This window comes from Macaca thibetana, chromosome 15 (genome assembly GCF_024542745.1).
Source record: "Macaca thibetana thibetana isolate TM-01 chromosome 15, ASM2454274v1, whole genome shotgun sequence".
Taxonomy (NCBI): domain Eukaryota; kingdom Metazoa; phylum Chordata; class Mammalia; order Primates; family Cercopithecidae; genus Macaca; species Macaca thibetana.
Window position 1 is genome coordinate 69,359,409 of NC_065592.1, and position 19,530 is coordinate 69,378,938.

The following is a 19,530-nucleotide window of genomic DNA, read 5'->3' on the forward strand; positions in this document are numbered from 1 at the left end:
AAGCAATCTGCCTCTCAAACTGTGAGAGGATAGAGCTTATTTAAGATCTGCCAACAGCATATTGCTTGGACTATATTAGTTTTTGCCCTTCAGGGATGAGTGTTTCAACTCAAAGTAATATTTATTCCAAATACTACACTAAATATCTTTGCAGCCTTCAAATTGATTTTGAGAGGAATTCCTGTCTTGAACCCATCAGAATAACTTTTAGGTTAAAGGGAGCCTTGAGAATCAGGACAGACCAAGGTACTCCATGAAACAACATGACTTCAGAGGAAAACGGTTCAAATAACGAATTGACTGCAATAAGGACAGTGAAAGAATTGTCTAAGACTCACAAGAGAAAACTGAGCCTGTGGTAATGAAACTACTTTGTCTGCTGCTATAAAACTGTTCAGTACAATCTTCAGATCTCACTGCCCTTATTGCCCATAACAGGGTCAAAGAATGCCTGCTATAAAGAGTAAGTAATTTCTCAATTATGTTTTTATCAAACTTTGACACATATATGAAAGAACCTAAAGAAAATATGAACACAGATTTTTTCAGTAAAGACACTTTAAGCCTTTACAAAATCTATATGATTGAACTTTTTCAATTAAAATATACTAACTGCATGTTTGGGTCATGCTCTTAATTAGAACTCTGGCTACATAAATCTCAGCCAAGCTGCTTTTGTTTCCAAATTGAGCTTTGAATAAAAAGACGTATTGGACTTCATTAGAGTAATCTCTAGACAGGAACACTACTTCAACTCTTCTAATAAATAAATTAGTAATAACAATAACATTAAAAAAATTATAATGAGTGTCCATCTTGCTATTTTGTAGGTGTACAACTTTGTAAGAAAACAACAAACGTTGGGCTGGGCGTGGTGGCTCACGCCTGTAATCTCAGCACTTTGGGAGGCCGAGGCTGGCGAATCATGAGGTCAGGAGATCGAGACCATCCTGGCTAACACGGTGAAACCCCGTCTCTACTAAAAATACAAAAAATTAGCCGGGCATAGTGGCGGGCGCCTGTAGTCCCAGATACTTGGGAGGCTGAAGCAGGAGAATGGCTTGAACCCGGGAGGCGGAGCTTGCAGTGAGCCGAGATCACGCCACTGCACTTCAGCCTGGGCGACAGAGCGAGACTCCGTCTCAAAAACAAAAAACAAACAAAAAAAAAACAAAGAAAAGAACAAACGTATTAATTTTAAAATAAATTTCTATCTTTTTTCCAAAAGGATAGTTTTATTAATGGCTTAATATATGTAAAGTGCTTTCCATACAAAAGGCAGTAAGTTTCAAAATGTCATTGTTGAGAAAAAAGAGAATTGCTAAGTTTCTAAAGATATATTAATGATGGCAGACCATCAGGGTCTCATTTACTTTGCTGAGAAAAGGTTAATTGGAGAAAGATACTCTACTGATCAAAACCAATAATGAATTTAACAATATGTGCACTGATATTCTTCTCAGCCATTGGAACACTCATTATATGGAACCCCAGTAGTTTCTCCAGTTACTTTACCTGACTGGATCGGGATTTCCAAGGCTTTCAGTCTGTTGAACTCACAACTTTATTGAACTTGTATTGCAGTCTTTAAAATTCTGTTAACAGTTTGCCATTTATTTTATCCAAATCAAGAACAGGACACGACTCATCCATCGTCAACTTTTATTTGAAACTCTCTTTTTTAAAAAATAAGACTTCGAATCTCGTGCTGTGTTTTACTGCTATAAGTGTAATGCTTGTAGAAAAAAGCTTCCTGTTTTAATGGCATGTTTGTTTAATTTTCCTTTCAGGAATTTATCTCAACAAGCACTTCGCTCAGGAATTTCTAAATTCCCTCCATTTGGCAGCACTTTTATTTTTCCTGAAGCAATGATGAATTATTGGTATTATCGATTGTAGTTTTAATATACATTTCTCTATCTTTAAGATCTCTCTTCTAAAATATCCAAGGCTTTTAAAAGTTCAATCACATTATTTTTCACCTCTGACTGCCGAGTTCATTTTTTTATTTAAGCATAAAATGTTTCATGTTCATTTTCTTATTTAAATCTATTTGCGTGTGTGTGTATATATTTGTATGTATACACATACAGACACACATATACATTATATACATAGACACACTAATGAAGAAATTATTTATATAGCTATAGAAGATCATAAGATTACTCTTTTTTTGAGAATAAGACTCAAAAAGATACTTTCTTGTTCATTTGTCTTAAATACATTCTAGTATCCTGGTTGGAACACATTGACTAAGTATTATGTATTTATTTACTTTAGTAGAAGTTGTTTGTTTAAAAATAACCTGGATACCACTTTGATTCTCATTTTAATTGTATTGTTCTTCAAATCTCATCCAAATTCTGGATTAGGACAAACTATAATAATCTAAAATTAAGAGAGTACTTGGTAAGCAAAGTAAATAGGCCTGCAATCGCCTCATTTGGAGGAAAAAACTGTTTGTTGTTTTATTTTTGTTAATAAATGATCAAAAGAGTACTTTCTGAAACTAATGTTGTGTATTTTATTCCCTTCATAATGGACTATGTGATTTAGTTGACATACAAAAAGTTAAACATACAATTTAGATTTTCTTACACCACAGTAAAAATCAGTCCTGCTTCTCTCTTATCCCTGCAGAGGCTACTATTCAATATAAATTTAACATGTTTTAAATTTCAATTTGAGTAGGATGTCAGTTAATTGCTATCTTATATGCCATAAAATGCACATTTAATTTACGTGTAGACAAAAATGTTGATATTTCTGAAACATAGTAAATATATGATGTCTTCGTGTGGACTTAAAGTATGAGAGGTGTTCCATTTATATATGATTTTTAATATCATTCATTTTCTTTTGACTGTGTATGCAGTCATAATCAGCATTTAAATTACTGTCCTGGTGATAACATCATGCCAGTCTGTTCATTTTATCTTGTAAACTACAAGTACAACCAATTCTGACATTTGGGTGAGCTTCACTGATTTTCACTTTGATCTTCTGTTTTCAGACGATGTGAAATATTAAGGAAAAGCACCAAGCACAGCGCTAAAATAATTTTGCTTAAAGATTTTGCCTCAGTCCAGTCAGAGTTCTAGAACAGTTCCACACAACCCTCTGTTTGAGGAAGAAAGAAGGAGAGAAAGAATATATGTCATTAGTTATTTGAAAAACATTGTCTTAAATAGATGGAGTATCAAACACATATTTTAAAAGGCCAGGAATGTATCATAACTAATAAAAACTCCATTTTCTCCTTATTTTATGTGTAGTTTGCATTCAAATATCAATGAAGCGTTCCTGAAAAATGTACAGGGCAATAACTTTTAGGCAATCATATCAGTGTGGCTTTTATAATGATGAGGAAATCAGAGTAATTCAATCAAAGCATCTTGTTATTTTTTCATGGCAATTAGAGATACATCATATAGTTTGAATTTCTCTGCCTAGCACAATACCTGGGAAATGGATGCATTCTACAAAGGTTAGTTTCAATGAGTCAATAAATTCTCTGCCATGGAAGAAGATATTAAAAGCAGATTTCTTTTAAATGCACTCTCATTGTGGAAGCGTTGGAGGCCTCTGAGCAAAAATCTCCTCTTTAGAACACACACTGCTCCTTTACTATAAGTGGCTCTGCATTAATGACACACTTATTTTTCTTTTTGGTTAGGATACATAACCACGATTACTAATAAATCTTTCATTAGTTTACCCGCATTCCAGTTTTGGCATGTTTGCTGTTGCAGATCCCTGTAGTGACAGTAATAACTCTAATGGTAGTGAACAGTTCTGATATTTGTTTGTCAGTTGTTTTGTCATTTGTTTTTCATATGTTTTGTTCACTTTTTACAAAGCACATTCATGTATAATTTTGAAAATCATTTTTAGGTATGCACAGCAAATGCTAACATTCACATTGTAAAGTAATTCAAACGACATTACAATTCCACTTGACTGCTTCAACAATTCAAGGTACTTCTAAAAGGATAATCCTTTTATCAATTTTTGAGTGAATATTTGTATGCATTTACATACATAATGAATATCTATAAAGATAGTTTTCATTATATATTGCTTATTTTTTTAAAGTCCTCTTATTGATTATCTAAGCAGTGTTAGCTTGTAGCTGTTTTTTGGATTGTTGGGTTCATGAATGCTCATATATATGTATGCATATATATGTGTATTTACTTTTATATTTATAACAATTATTCTGCCTTGGTGATACTGAATTCATATTCTCTTAAACGGATGTATAATACTCTTTAGTACACAGTAACAGTTGTCCTTTTCAACCTCTCAATTGGATAATCTTACCCTTCTTTGGTAGCCATAGGAAGCAAGAGAGTGTCTTGGAGACAAGAAGATTCTGCCATGATCAACCACAACGATGCTAGGCTAATTTGAAAGCTGTGCTAGGTAGTGAATTTCCTGGTCTCCTAGACTAAATAAAATTCCTCACATCAGGAAATAGAATTGGTGAAAAAAAAAACCCAATTCTGCTGATACTTTCTTTCTTCTGATTGGCAAATAGATCAGTGGGAGAAACGACAGGACTCCCATGTTTTAATTTTTTGAAATATAGCCTTGGAATTATTTGTTTAAAAGAAACTTCAAATCCTTTATACTTAGTTCCCTCCTTTTAACCTAAGATTTCAGTCAGAAAATACCTTGCAATGATTTGAAAAACCTTCAGTGTGACCTTAGAGTGTTACCTGATTCAAGCACCAATTAGTTTTATAAATTTGTTATTTTGTATTACATAATATGGAAAGCAGTTGTTTCCTGAGCTATGTGTTTGATAGCTGCATACCCTGTCATTGGTGATAAAAATACTACTAATTATTTGCCTTCCATGGGTATGAAAACAATATTCTTCTTCTATCCAAATTACATATAGAGCTGCGTGTTTACATACAAATATATCAGTTGGTAATAAACTGACCCATTTTTTCATTTCTCTTAGATTTTCTGCCACAGTTTTGTTGAGGCATACCTGACATACAATAAACCGTACATATGTAAAGAGTTATAATTTGGTAAGTTTTGATGAAAGAATATACCTGTGAAAACCTTGCCACAATCAAGATAGTGAACATATGAAAAGGGAGCACAAATTCCCGGGGCAAGATATACAATTTGCAGTAACCAGTGCATAGCAAAAATGTGGGATCCCTGTGGGGTGCAGGGAAGTCAATCTCCTCTTCCTACGAGTTCATAGTCCCGTAATCCCATCTTGGTGGTCCGGACACCTCCAAGGAATGCGACGTCTATCCTGCAACATGCTCTATTCCTGGATCTAGATAGCTAAGAGATTCCATATGGTTCGCCTTTCAAATGTGCTGAGGTGCTGCCAACCAAAAGAGGGTGGTCTTCTCTTTACCCTTCCCTAAGACGCCTCTTGGCCACACCGGCCCTCCCTCTCCCCTCTCTGCCCATGCACGCAGGCTCCCACAGGAGCAGAGGGATGCAGCTGCACTGCATACAGCCTCCCTGCCCAAGCAACCTGGTCTCCACTCCTGACTAAAGGTGGCAGTGGTCCTGCGTAGGGTCCCAAGGTGCCAGAGTTCTGTGAGGGGGCAGCCAAGAACCAGTCCTGGTCGCAGTAGACAGTGGTATCAGGGGCTCCCTGTGAGCCAAGGCTCCAAACTCCTACCACATGTTCCGTTGTCACACATGTTCCGTTTTATGATTCCATTTATAAAACAAAAACTCAGAGATAAAATAAGAATTTCAAGAGGGTTACAGCATCACATTAAACTCCAAGCACAGGGCAGATCTGAACATGGGCTCTGTGCATCCATAATGGTTGTAGTTCCATGAAGCCACCTCTGCATTTCCCTTTGGAATCCCTTCTTGTAGCTTGTCGGCCTTTTGGCTAAGATGAAGTGTAATCCCTTCTTTCCCCCTCTTCCCAGCAATTGTCTGTTTCTCTATTGACAGTGAATTGCATTTTCTAGAATTTCATAGGCATTGATTTTATAGGACATATTCTTTTAGGTTTGATTTCTTCCACACAGCATAATTATTTTGAGTTTCATCCATGATGTTGTACTTATCAATAGTTTATTCTTTATTACTGCTGAGCAATGTTCTATTGGATTTATATACCTGACCTGTTGATGAGCATTCATTGTTTGTTTTCCAAGTTATTAGCTATTACTAGGAAAGCTGCAATGACTATGGGTATACAAGTCTTTTTACCAACAGATATATATATATATATATTTTTTTTTTTTTTTTTTTGAGGATACCTAGAAGAATGATTGGATCATATGTGATAAATTTGCCAAAATTTTTTTTAAATTACCAAACTGATTTTCAATGTGATTGTATCATTTTATATTCCTACCAGGAGTGTATAAGAATTCCAGTTCCTACATTTCCTTCATGGTGATTTAATATGGCCAAACTTTTAAATCTTAGCCATTATAATAAATGGGTTAGCATATATTATCTTATAAATTTGCATTTCCCTAAACACTAATGATGTTCAGCTTATTTACAAATCTGTGCTCTATTTTTGATATATTCATCTTGTGTCTGTTTTATTTTCTCATCCTCATATTTATTAGATAGCTTGTTTAATTATTGCATTTTAAGAATTCATTATGTATTATGGATATAATTCCATTTTCTCCACTCTGTGGTTTGTGTTTTCCTTCTTTGAAGAGTGTATTATGGAGAGCAGACATTTTAAATTTTGCTGAAATTTAATCTTTTTTTCTTCTTTTATGAATTGTGTTTTTGATGTTCAAACTAAGCTACTTTTTTTAACCAATAGCTGTAAATATTTTCTTTTAGCATTTTTACAGGTTTAGGCTTTACATTTAAGTAAATAACTGATTCATTTTTAGTTAATTATTATATAATATTTGAGATAGGAATCAAAAGTACATTGTTTATACATATCTCCAACTTTCCTGGTACCATTTATTAAAAATATCTTTTCTCCTCTGAATTCTCCTTGCATTTTGATGTAAAATCAGTTTACATATACATGATTTGGTCTATTTCTGGCCTATTAGGTTCTATTGATTTACTAGTGCATATTTATGACACTACCACACTATCTTGATTGTTGTAGTCTTGTATCACACAGTGTTACTCTTCCAATGTTGTTCTTCTTTTTCAATGTTTTAACCATTGTATGTCTTGCATTTCCAAATGAATTTTAGAATCAGCTAGCTAATTATATTAGAAAAGCCTGGTAAAAATTATATTAGATTTTGTTGAAGCTATATATCAATTTGAGATATATATCAGTATATCAATGTATCAATTCTACATCTTAACAATATGAAGACTTTAAACACATGAACAAGGTATACATATTTTTTAAATGTTTCATTTCTCTCAGCGCTCTTCCTGGTTTTCAGTGTGTATCTTTGCTTGTATTGGATTCATGGATCTTTTGTTGGACCGATCCCTTTGAAGGTGTGTTTTATACTATTTTAAATTGGTTAGGTGTTTTTGTTTGGATTTCTGATTGTTTGTTAGTATACAGAATTTCAATAGATTGTACTGTATTTATTTTAGAACCTGCAATATCTAAACTTATTTATTTTAGAAGCTGCTTTTGTTTATTTGCATTCATTTGTTTTTTGTAATCTCCATTGAATGTTTTTGAAAAAAGAATAAATTCATATGAGAATTAAATTCTAATTTTTCATCTCTAACCTGGATGCCTCTTATATTATTATTGACTAATTGCATGACTAGAACTTCCAGTTCAATACTGACTAGAAGTGGTGAGACCTCACATCTCCACCGTTGTCCTGATATGTGGAAGAAAGTATTCAGTGTTTCACTATTAAATATAATGTTTTTTGTCAGGGTTTCATAGATGCCCTTGATCAGTTTGAGATATTTTCTATTTCTACTTTGCTTAAAGTTTCTATCAGAAATGAAATTTGTATTTTTCCAAATGCTTTCTATGTGTCTATAAGAAATGATCAGTTGTTGTTTCTTCCTTAATCTGTTAATGGAGTGAATTACATTGATTGATGCTTATATATTAAAACAGTCTTAAATTGCTGACTTAACTGTTCGTGGTCATTCTTCATTATCCTTTTAACATATTATTGGATATGATTTGCTAATATTTTGTTAGAATTCTTATATCTGTACTCACAAAGAACATTTATCTGTACTTTTCTTTTTTGATTTTGCTTTATTTTGCTATCTATTTTCTAGCCTCAAAGAATAAGCTGAAAATTAATTCCTCCTCTTCATTTTTGGGAAAAGTTAATGAATAATTAATGTTTTTAACATATTATAAAATTCCCTGTGACTGTATCTAAGTTTAGAGGTTATTTTGTTCAAAAATTTTATATCATCAATTCAGTGTTTTTAATTGTAAGTAGCTATTTAGGTTATCTACTTCTTCTTGAATGAGCTTTGGTAGTATGTGTCTTTCAGGATATTTATCCACTTCTCATAAGTTGCTGAGATTATTGACATGGAGTTGTTCATAATGTTACCTTGTCTGTCTTTAAATATACATACAGAATCTGTGGTGATGTCACCTCTCTTGTTCCTGCTGTTAGTAAGGTGTGATTTTCTCTCTTTTTTTCTTAATTTGTTAGATTAGAAATGTGTCATTTTTATTGATCTTTTCAAAGGGATGCCTTTTGTTTCATTGATTTGCTCTACTGTGTTATGCATTCTAATCATTGATTTGTACCCACATTATTATTATTTATTTTATTTATTTTGAACTTTATTTTCTCTATTTTTCTAATTTTATTAGGGCGTTTGCTGATGTTATTGAGATCTTTCCTTTTCTAATATAGGTGCTTCATACTTTACATTTCTGTCAGTGTTCCTTTTTTAATTTTTGTACTTTTTGTAGAGACAGAATTTCACCATGTTGCCCAGGCTGGTCGCCCAGGCTGGTTGCCCAGGCTGGTCTCCAATTCCCGGGCTCAAGTAATCTGCTTGCCTTGGCCTCCCAAAGGGCTGGGATGACAGGCGTGAGCCACCTCCCTGACCTCAATACTTCTTGAATGGCTTTATGCAAATTTTGAAATGATGTGTCGTTGTTTGCAATCAGGGTAAAATACTCTCCAATTTGATTTTTTTCCTCTATAGAATTTTTTAGAAGTATATTAGTTATGTTTCAAGCATTTGAACATTTTTTTTTCTGGTATTGATTACTACTTTAATTCCATACTGGTCTGAAAACATACTTTGTATGAGCTGAATTATTTTAAATGTATTTAGAGTTGTCTTGTGGTCCAGAGTAAGCAATCTTATTAAATATTTCATGTGCACTTAAAAAGAATGTTTATTCTGCTGTTGTTGGATAGAGCATTCTGTAAATGTCATCTCTGATTATAACTCTGAAATTTCTATTTTTCCTAACTTCTGTAAGTATTTTTTAGGTACTTTTAAATTTTGTCATAAGGTATGTGAATGTTTATTTATGATTGTTATGCTGTCTTGATAAGTAAACTCCTTTATCATTATAAAATGCCTTTCCTTATTCCTGGTAATATGCTTTACTCAGAAAACTACCTTATCTGATAGTAATAGACACACTCCAAGTTACCTTTTTTTAGTGCTACTTGACATATCTTTCTGCATAATTTAATTTTAACATATGTGAGTCTTTATGTTTGAAACATATTTAAGTAGCAGGTAGCTGGTTATTGTTTGTTATTTAATTGACAATCTCTGCTTTTTAATTGTATTATTTGTACCAGTTACATTTACTATGATTATCGATATGCTTAGAATTAATCTATAATCATGATATTTGTTTTCTGTTTTTCTTTACTTCTTTCTCCTTTACCTTCTAATTTTGCATTCCTTTAGATTAATTGAGTAGTTATGATAGAACTTTATCTTCTTTATTGGCATATTATTGATAACTATTTTTTGTTACAGTAGTGACTAGTCTAAAATTTATAACATTTACTTTGAAATTTTCCTAGTCCCCTATTAGAAGTGATACCACTTCGTATATAGCACAATAACCATACAAGTATATACTTCCTTTTTCCCCTCTTGACCTTTATGTATAATTGGCATACATTTTATTTTTCATCTGTTATTTCATACGTCACATTACATTTGTATCATTTTTGTTTACACAATTATCTTACAGAGAAAAACACTTTCCTGTATTTTGCCTTATAGACACTAATTTCAGCATTTTTTCGTTCCTTCATGTTGATTCATATTTCTCTCTGCTATCATTTGCCTTTATGAAGGACTTCCTTAAACATTTCTTGGGTCTTCTGGAGATAAATTACTTTGAGTTTCTGAAACAGTTTAGTTTGTCTCCAATTTGGAAAGATATTTGCTTTGGGCATAAAATTTTGTGTTGATATTTATCTATTTATTTTAAATTTAGGGTATATGTGCATTTTTGCTATTTAAGTAAATTGTGTGTCATACGGGTTTTGTGTGCAGGTTATTTTGTCATGCAGGTAATAAGCATAGTACCTGATAGGTAGTTTTTCGATCTTCACTCTCCACTTTCGATCTTCACTCTTCACTTTCAAGGAGGCTCTGGTGTCTGTTGTTCCTTTCTTTGTGTTCATATGTACTCAGTGTTCAGTTCCCACTTACAAGTGAGAACATGCGACATTTGGTTTGCTTTTCTTGTGTTTGTTTGCTTAGGATAATGGCCTCCAGCTCCAACCATGTTGCAGCAAAGGAGATAATATTTAGTTTTTAAAGATATTTTAGAAATCTTATTCCATTATCTTTTTGCTTGCATTCTTGCTTATAAGAGCAAGTAAACCAGTCCAAGTCCTAAAACTTCAAAAGTAAGGAAGCCAACAGTGTAGCCTTCAGTCTGCACTGGTGTAATTGCAAGACCACTGGTGTAAGACCAAGAGTCAAAAAGCTGAAGAACTTGGAATCTGATATTTGAGGGCGGGAATTCCAGCACAAGAGAAAAATGAAGGCCAGAAGACTCAGCAAGTCTACTCTTTCCACCCTCTTCTGTCTTCTTTATTCTAGCCATGCTGGCAACTGATTAGATGGTGCCCACCCAGATTGAGGGTGGGTCTGCCTCTCCCAGTCCACTGACTCAGATGTTAATCTCCTTCTGCAACACCCTCACAGACACACTCAGGGACAATAGTTTGCATCCTTCAATCCAATAAAATTGACAGTCAATATTAACAATCACAGCATAGTTGTAAAAATTTTTAACAAGATGCTAGCAAACCAAATTCAGCAGTGCATTAAGAGTCATTTATATGATTAAATGGGATTTATCACAGGAATGTAAGGATGCTTACACATACACATGCCGGTAAACATGATGCACCCCATTTATAGAATGGAGGAACAAAAATCATGATCATCTCAATAAATACACACATGCACAAAGAATTCGATAAAATTCAACATTCTTTCATCATGAAAACTCTCAGCAAATTACTTATAGAATAAACCTACCTCAACATAATAAAGGCCATATAGTACAAGCCTACAAGTAACATCATACTCAATGTTGAAAAAAGTTAAAAGCTTTTCCTCTAAGATCAGGAACAACACAAGGATTCCCACTTCTATTCAACATGGTAATAGAAGTACTTGTCAGAGCGATCAGGTTAAAAAAGAAATAAAGGCATTCAGGCCAGGCATGGTGGCTCACACCTGTAATCCCAGCACTTTGGGAGGCCAAGTCGGTGTATCACCTGAGGTCACGAGTTGGAGACTAGCCTAGCCAATATAGTGAAACCCTGTCTCTACTAAAAATACAGAAAATTAGCCAGGTGTGGTGATGTGCAATCCCATCTATGCGGGAGGGTGAGGCAGGAGAATCACTTGAACCCAGGAGGTGGAGGTTGCAGTGAGCTGAGATCACGCCTCTGCACTCCAACCTCGGTGATAGAGTGAGACTCCGTCTCAAAAACAAAAAAACAAAACAAAGCAAAAAACAAAACAAAACAAAAAGAGGGATTAAGGCATTCAAATCAGAAAGGAAGTAAAATGTGTGTGGATGGGGGCAGGGATGGTGGTATATTTCTGACATTAAAAAAGAAGGAAGTCCATTTGCAACAACATGGATGAAATGGAGGACCTTTTACTAAGTGAAATAAGTCAGACAAAGAAAGAGAAATACTGTATGATCTCACTTATGTTGTATGTGAACTCTAAAAAAAAATTAAACTCATAGATACAGAAAGCAGAATGGTAGTTGCCAACAAATGTCTTTTCTCCATATATGTGTTAAACTCCAGCTTAACTTCAGGCTTGAGAGTCAACCATATTCTATGTGATGTGATTGCAAATAAGAAAATACACTGAATTGTTAAAATGAACCTTCCCCAAATCCACTATTATAGAGTTATTTCAATTTTGTGCCTAACTTAAATGGGTTATTAAACAAATATTCATAAGTCAAAATGGGTGAATATTATCATTAGGAAAGATTCTGGCACCATAACATGTTCAGTATAAATAAGTGCAATGTTGAATCCACATATAACATAAGTGAGATCGTACAGCATTTCTTTTTCTTTGTCTGACTTATTTAGTAAAATGTCCTCAGTTTCATCCATGTTGTTGCAAATGGACTTCCTTCTTTTTTAATGGCAGAAATATACCACCATCCCTACCCCCACCCACACTCATTTTACTTCTTCCTTTCTGATTTGAATGCCTATATTTCCTCTTTTTTGTTGTTGTTTCTTTTGTTTTGTTTTGTGTTTGAGATGGAGTTTTAATTAAATGTTTTAATTATGATGAAAGAATATCTATAAATTTGAAATCAGAAATTTTCATGTACACAAAAGGATTTAAACATCATAAACATATTGTATCTAGAAATAATAAACATTTGAAAGATATATTGCACAGCATCCTGACTTGTTAAATTATGATCCCACAGAACAGAACATGATGACCTCCACAGGACAACTGATGCAGTGATGTCTACTTAACACAAATATATTTATAAAGAGTAAATAATGTGATAACCAATAATACCATTTTATTAATTTGTTATTATATGGAGTAGAAATATTATACTGCTTTTTCTCAATTTTTTATCTACCTGTTAACATCTCTGAAAATCAGATATGTCTGAAAATCAATGGCAGGTCATGAATTAATTGGTAGTATTTTCCTTAAAAATATAAAGAATAGAAGCATATCTTAAAATGATGAATTCTGTTACTTTAAAAAATATTTATTTGCAAAATTTATTGAGTTTCCAAAGAATTGTAAAATACACACACAAATTTTCAGAAAATGAAGTTTGTGCAGTAGCCATATAGTGATTTGCATCCACTGTTGGAATACATGCTCAGACTCTGGTCTAATCCACCTAAATTTTTATTTGGAAACACACACATTTTATTCAGTAAAGAGTAATTACTTTATGGCAGGCACTCTCTAGTATGTCTGCTGCAGAATATGTATTTTATATTACATTTATACTCATGTAAATACAGTCTACCATAGATGATAAGATAAGCATATAATTCATTTTCTATATCAGGACTTTAAGAATAAAAATGTATTTATAAACATTAAGGTGGCTTAATACATGTGATATGAACAAGCTATATCACAGGCAAACTAAGATGTATGGTCACTCTCTAGGGTTTTAATTTAGAAATAGAAAATTATTTATCCAGAGACATAGCATACATCCCCCAAATTAGGCAATTTCATCACTGTGTGAATATTATAGAGTGCTTAAACAAAGCCAGATAGAAAAGCCTACTATGCACCTAGGCTATATGGTATAACTTATTGCTCCTAAGCTGCAAACTTGTTTAGCATGCAACTGAATATTGTAGGCAATCGTAACACTATGGTAAATGCTTGTACATCTAAACAAGTCTAAACATAAAAAGGTACACTAAAAATACGATGTGCAAGATTAAAAATGCTACACTTCTGTAGAGTGCTTAGCATGAATGAAGCTTATGGGACTAAAATTTGCTCTGAGTGAGTGGCGAGTGAATGTGAGGACCTAGGGTATTACTGTACATTACTGTAGGCTTTACAAACACTGTAAGCTTAGACTTCACTAAAGTTATTTCATAATTTTCTTTCTTTAATAATAAATTAACCTTAGCTTACTGTAACTTTTTTAGTTTATGAATTTTAAAGTTGTAAAACTTTTGACTCTTTTACAATAACACCTTAAAAAGCAGACAATTCTATGGCTATAGAAAAATATTTTCTTTTTTGTATTCTTTTTCTATATACTTTTCATCAAGTCATCATTAGGCAACAGATATTTTTCAGCTCCATTGTAATTTTATGGAACCACCGTAGTATATGTGGTCCATCCTTGACCAAATTATGGTTGTATGTTACATGATTGTATCTGAAAAAGCAACAGACAAGCTATATAGACATGGTATTTGTTAGATATTTTTCTTGCAAAAGAACAAAATTAGCCTACCACTTCAGTAAATCAACTTGTAGCACTTATTTCTAAAGATTTCTAAATTTTTACATGCTTACGCTTTGTCATTCTCAGACCAAGTACATGTTTTCACACAGCCATCTTTCTTTTCCTGGAATCTTTCAGAATTACAGTTATGATGTCATTTTATATTCCCCAAGCTGATGTAATGTTGTGAAATATTGTCAGAGATAAATTATGCATGCTGGGAGGGAAAAGATTAACATAAAATGTGGCAAGTATAGAAAATATAAACTAATATAAACACATATATTCATAACAGTATCAAATGAATCTTCATAATTAAGAAAAGTATAGACAGGTACAAAACATATGACTTAACTTGTTTCTCTACCAAGTACAATCTATATGTTTTTTTCTATGACCCAAGATACCAAATTTTTCATTTAAATTTCACATTTTAATTTACAACTTTTATTCTGGTTATCACAATGGAATACTGTTATTGTTGACATGAATGTTCTTTACGATAAACTGTGAGCTTCTGTAGAGGAGCTATGTCTTATTCATGCCTAGCCAAGCAGGATGATAGACATTTTAGCCAAAAGAAGTCAATCAGATAAGTTCAGTGACTCAAACTTATATTGCAGGCACAGACGGAAATGTCTATATTAATAGTAAATGAAGAAAAAAATATTTTAAATGTTATCTTTAAAAATGTAAACATTTATGAAAATTATTTTTGTGTGTTGAGAAAAATTCTGATTCAAAATTACATATATGATCTAAAATTTAGGACAAATTAAATATTAATAAATGATTATTAATCAAATTTTGTTTCTAAAAGTATTATGTGGTGGTGTGATATAGTATCTCTTGCTTCATCTTTGGCTTCCATAATGTGTTCTCAAAATTGGCATTTAGGAAAAATATTCCCGGAGTGTTACCATTCTTCAATGATCCTAGGTCTTTTGATCTTCAAGACATCCTCTTTTGAAGTATTAAACATTGTTTGAAAACGAACTTGACTGTTATCCATTTTAATTATCAAAAAGTCTCCTTTGTCAAGTTATTGTAGATTATTTGAGCAGTTCTCCAACAATTTCATCAACTTCATAAAATCTTGCATCTTTTCAAGATCCGTAATTTTCATTGGCTCTTATTTTCTGTTATATTTGCACTAAAATGTTAGATATTCTATATACCTGAGATTCAGTATAAGACTGACTTATTCATGTGCAATAAATTCTTTGTCTTTCTTTTTTGGGGACAGGGGAGTAGCTAGGTCTATAGCCTGAACTAAGGATGTGTATCACCAACCCTGGACAATTTTTTTTTATTTTGTTTTGTTTTTGTTTTTGTTTTTTCAGCTTTTGTAGAGACTGGATCTTGCTGTGTTTCCCAAACTGTTCTTGATTTCCTGGCTTCAAGTGACCCTTCCGCCTCGCCCTCCCAAAGTGCTGGGATGATAGACATGAGTCACTGTGCCTGACCCAAGTGGAATAAACTCTAATGTTAAGTGGTGAGTATTTAGTTGGTGGCTGATCTTAAGCAGTTAATTTACTAGTAAATATTTACCTAATAAAATAATTTTTCTTCTTAAAATACGTTGCAGTTCTAGAAACTTGGTTAATGCATGGTTAGATAATGGGAATGACTGTATTTGGAAGTTCTTGCTTTTATTTAATAGCAGCAAAATTGATGTATTTTTGTGTATGGCTCAGAATATTTTCCTAAGCAATGTAGGACACTTTGGTGTTGTGTGTTTATGGATGCATATATATTTAGTAATATCATGTGTATATACTTAGGTCCTGTCCAATTGCCAAAATCTGTTAAATAGCTAACCAGACTCTTAAATGTCACCTTTATAAAATGGTAATGTATATATCCTGTGAAATATGATCCTTAGGTAGAATTCTAGCTTTAATGAATTCCAACATTAATCCCATATGACTCATCTGTCAGGAAGTGTAAAAATCAAAACTGCTCCTTTTGTTGCCTTTCACTCACTGTGAAAACAGAGCAAAGAACAGTCCCTTTGGCACATTCATCAAAACTGTGATCAGGCTGATTAAAATGCAGATATACTGGAGCTTGTCTTTTATCTGTAGTCCAAGAGTGATATCTGATTTATTTGAATCTCATTAACACTCTGTTTCCATGCCTTCTTTACTATTGTTTGCTGCTGTTACCAGCATCTAATTAAACAAACACAACTGGGAATTTTGCACACACATTTACTCTATATGTTTCTCTGATATTATCTGAAACCTGTCTTCCTACCAGTAATGTACTCCTCAGGTGTGGGATGAGGGCAGAATGGTAATTTGGTGGTGTTCTGCACCATATTACATTTGTGTGAGGAATCATAGGATCTTATAAATTTTTAAATTGAAAAATACCCTCTATCTGGAATTTGCTTTCATTTCTTATAAAGAACTTGCCACTTGGTTTAAAGGCTTTTGATATCTTAATGGCAAAGCCTGTGTTTCACAGAATATTTATTTATTATTGGTCTGATTTCTATGGTGATAAAATGGTGTGTTTCATTTTTATTGCACACATTTTCACTATTCTGTTTTCTGTATAGTTTTTCCTATTCTAGTAGTTCAGACTCTGGGAAAATCCGGTTTTCTAGGTGTCATCTTTTAAAGCCCCATTCGCTTTACATCGCTTGAGGCTTCTCAATTACTCTACTACATCATGTTTTACAGACATTTCTCTTTTACTCTTTCTGAAAATAATCAATTAGTCCCTCACCCTTGCATACAAAAAGATGAAAAGTAGCAAAGAAAAATAGAAGTAAATCAAAGAATATGAGATTATTTTAAATCACAATCAACTTCATTCCATGTTAATTTTTATCCTAAAGAATTTCAAATGCAAATCTTTGAGAATTAATGTAATGTCCTCCGTATTAGCTTCATGCTGCATAGTAGTTGACACAGTGCCATGAACAGCAAGAAATATATTGTTTATTTTTGTGATTGTATCCCACTACCCATCTTAATAAAAATAATTAAATTCAAGCCTCATAATTGTGAAAGCAATTCGAATATATTCATATTTCAATTACTGTGATGATGTAAATCCAAATTACACCATCTGATGCCTCTAGAGGGAACAATATGAACAAAAAGAGAACATTTACATTACATATATTTTGAAAGGTTAAAAAGGGGCAATGTAATTACCGTGCTTCCTAACTGAAAGTTAACTATATATAACACACACCAACTGTTAGTAACCATTACCCTACTTTATGTTATCTGAGTGAACTTGCATATTTAAATAATTCTCCTCACACTTTTTACTTAGAGATGTCATGTGTATCTGTATCTGATATTGGCCACTTGCAAGAACTTTAATCATATTCTGAAGATGAAAACCTAGCATCTAGTGGTGAGAGTGTAGAGAATGGACATTCTAATATATTATTTGTGGGGCCAACATTTCGGGGGGGAAGATTTTAGTATGAATTATGCTTGCCGTATTCAGAATAACAATACTATGAATCTAGCTACAGAAATAGTAGCTTAGTACATAAATACGTATTAATCTATATACACACCTGTGTACAACTTATTGAAACATATATTGTAACAGAAAAATACCAATAACAATCTAAATAACCATGATAAATGGCTATTCCATTATTTGTGGAGGAATAGAATAAAATACTAAGCAACATTTCCACAAAAAATAGAGGTAGAACTATATGTACTGAACATGGAATCTGTCCATAATATTTTTGTGAATAAAAAAAGTTATTTAAATATTATGACTTACATGATTTTATTATGGAAAATTGCATGTGCAAGTATGTATATTTATAAAATAAAATGTACTTCTGTGAGCCGGGCAAGGCTACCTGTGGGGTGAGTGTATAATGAGAATCTTGAGCAACAAGGATAGGAATTTTCTTTTCCAAATTTGTGTAAATTAGGAAAAATTGTATAATTAAGAAGAAAAATGGAAGATTTTAGATTATTTGCAGCCCTTTCCAAAAAGATTATTTTGTTCTAACTTACAATTAATAATACTTTCCAATCAGGCTTTCTTGGGGACAGTTAATGGTGCAAAACTTTCAGCCTTGCATGTGAATGTCATTGTTATTGGTGATCATCGACAAGGCAAACACATCTCAGTCTCTTTCCTTGGAATTCTGATTCATCTAAGAATAAAGCTTGTTTCAATACAATATATTATTATTATTATTTCTTTAATACAATATATTATTATTATTATTATTTCTTTCCTTTCTATAACAGTCAGTAAAGTCTAGGCTACAAAGAAAACATGTTTTCCTGAGGGCATTCAAGGAATATTTTTTCCATACTGTTGGGTTGCTCTTTCCAAGGTAATTGTGTCTTCTATATAGTCAGAACTGGGTGACTGCATATCCACATGAAGGAGAGAAAGCCCAAAGAGACATTTCCTATAGATAGAAGAGGCCCTTTAGTGAGTGCATATTTTATTTCTACTCTCATTTACTGAGTGATAACTAGGTCACATGGCCACACCAAGACAAAAGAAGTGTGTATGTGTGTGTGTGTCTGTATGTGTCTGTGTGTGTGTGTTTGTATCCTGGCCCATACACTGCCTATAGACAATCATTTAATGTGTTTTGTGTGTATGCTTATATTTGAAGGTGTTAAAAAATGTGCATTATTTGTGTCAAAATGTCTATCAATGTGTTAGAGTGAAGGACAGTGTGTTTGAATTAAGTGCCAGCTGCCCCAGCATGAAAAAGTACGTGTCTTCTGTCCCTTAGAAAAATAATATTATAAATATTAATAAATAATGAATTTTCTTCCACCTTTGTGGGCCATATCAATTGAAATTTTGCAAAATACGCCAATGTTCTATCTCATACTCTAATATGTTTAGTTTCTTCAAAGTTGGGATAATGTTGTCAAATTAATTAGAACCTTCAATCAAAATATCAGTTTTACAAATCTACTCACAAGTGCCCTAATAGTGGCTCTCAGCCAGACACGCTTTGAATGATGTTACTATGATATATCGCACTATTATAAAATTACTCATATATTGGAAGAAGAAAAATAAAATTAAGGCTCTGGTCATTTTCTTTTAATTTTGAAAGGCACCATCCCAGGCTTCTTTATATGAATATGTATATATTTTCAGATTTTTATAACTTATAT

General features: G+C 32.8%; 1 long non-coding RNA gene across 1 annotated transcript in view; it reads right to left on the reverse strand.

Annotated features, from left to right (window-relative positions):
- Positions 1–2,804: 2,804 nt before the first annotated feature.
- Positions 2,805–19,530, reverse strand: part of LOC126937362 (uncharacterized) — a 59,691-nt gene continuing 42,965 nt past the window's right edge. Inside the window, exon 4 of the long non-coding RNA XR_007719708.1 lies at positions 2,805–3,123. This is a non-coding gene — a long non-coding RNA (uncharacterized LOC126937362). The remainder of the gene's footprint in view (positions 3,124–19,530) is intronic.